This window comes from Mus caroli, chromosome 2, assembly GCF_900094665.2.
Source record: "Mus caroli chromosome 2, CAROLI_EIJ_v1.1, whole genome shotgun sequence".
In the NCBI taxonomy this organism is placed as follows: Eukaryota; Metazoa; Chordata; class Mammalia; order Rodentia; family Muridae; genus Mus; species Mus caroli.
This window is the reverse complement of record NC_034571.1, coordinates 81,996,181-81,998,305: the sequence shown is the minus strand read 5'-3', so window position 1 is coordinate 81,998,305 and position 2,125 is coordinate 81,996,181.

Genomic DNA, 2,125 nt, shown 5'->3' with positions numbered 1-2,125 from the left:
AGGGTGCTGCCTCAGCGGCTCTGTGGCTCCCGCCTGTCCCAGAAGCTGTCTGCCTCTGTGGTGCACACTCTCACCTGTGCAGACTAAGTTCCTAAGTTCGGCGGAGTCCCGGAGCCAAGATGGCGCTCCCTTCCCCTCAATTATTTCTTTATTAATTTTGGATATTAACCTCCTGTCAGATGTAGGTTTGGAGAAGATCTTTTTCCAATATGGAGACTACTGTTCTGTCTTTTGCCTTACAGAATCTTTGCATTTTTTTTAGGGTTTTTTTCATATTTATTAGTGTAGGGAGGCCTCCTTCTTTGTTATGCTTTTTTCTTGCTTTACATAAGTAAACTTTTCTGGCAAATCAAAACCAAAAGCTACAATTGATAATAAATGGTGATGGAATTTGAATTTTCAATGAGTATGCAAATACATTAAAGAGACACATATCTTGATTCTGACCACACAGTGTAATACATAGATCATCACCAGTAAGTAAGCCCACATCTCATTTTCTTTTTTTTCTTTTTTTTTAATCTTTAATCTTTTTTTACAGTCCAGTCTTTTTTTTATTACGTATTTCCCTAAATTACATTTCCAATGCTATCCCAAAAGTCCCCCATTCCCTCCCCCCCACTTCCGTACCCACCCATTCCCATTTAGCATTTTTTTTATATTAGAGCCTGAGCTATTTATTTATTTATTCAGGATTTTTTTCTCCTGTACCAATGCATTCAAGGGTATTTCTTTTATGATATTTAGTGTATCTGGTTTTATGTTGAGGTACCTAATCCTCTTGGACTTGAGGTTTGTGCAGGGTGAGAAATATGTATGTATTTGTATTCTTCTACATGTAGACATCCAGTAAGACCAGCACCATTTCTTTTTCCTATTTTATTTTATTTTTTCCCATCATTATTTTATTAAATCCAATTCAATAGAAACTATTTGTCCTTAACAAAAGTCAGCATAATTAGCATAATGAATTTTTCTTAAGATCTGCACAAGATTTTATATGATCCCTTGTTTTCTGCCCAGGAGGTCTGCAATCTCAATTAAACTTTGAGATGACTTCTTTGTCAATTTATGCATTTACTTCTGTTCCATTGATCAATGTGTTTATTTCTGTACCAATTCTATGCAGCTTTATCACCATTGCTCTGTGATACAGCTTGAGATCAGGGATAGTGATTCCCCAGAAGTTCTTTATCTGTTCAGGATGGTTTTGGATATTTTTTTATTTTTATTTTTTTTATTTTTCCATATGAAGTTGAGAATTTCTTGTTCAAGTTTTATTTAAAAAAAAATTGGTTGGAATTTTGATAGAAATTGAATTGAGTTTATAGACAGCTTTTGGTAAGATAACTATTTTCAATATCTTAATCCTGCGTACCCATGAGCTTGGGAGGTTTTTCACCTTCTAATATCTTCTTCATTGTCTTTCTTTACAGGCTTGAAGTTATTGTTATATAGACCTGTCACTTTCTTGGTTAGACTAACACCAAGATATTTTGTACTTTTTGTGATTATTATAAAAGTCATTGTAATTTCTTTCCCAGCCAATTTATCATTTGTATAAAGGAGGGTTACTGATTTCACTAAGTTATTTTTTTTTAATCCAGCCACTTTGATGAAGCTGTTTTTTAACTGTAGAAGTTCTCAGGTAGAATTTTTGGGGTGGCTTATTTTTACTATAATATCATTCGCAAACATCTATACTATGACTTCTTCTTTTGGAAAATGTTTCCCATTTATCTCCTTTTGTTGTTTTGATGTTCTGGCTAGAACTTTCAGTACTATATTGAATAGATAGGGAGTTCTTTATATATATTGGATATTAGTCCCTTATCTGATAAAGGATAGGGTCCTAAATCCTTGGGAAAGATCCTTTCCCATCTGTTGGTGGTCTTTTTGTCTTATTGATGGTGTCTTTTGCCTTGCAGAAGCTTTGCAACTTTATGACCTCCCATTTATCGATTCTTGATCTTACAGCACAAGCCATTGCTGTTCTGTTCAGGAATTTTTCCCCTGTGCCCATATCTTGAAGGCTTTTCCCCACTTTCTCCTCTATAAGTTTCAGTGTCTCTGGTTTTATGTGAAGTTCCTTGATCCACTTAGATTTGACCATAGTACAAGGAGA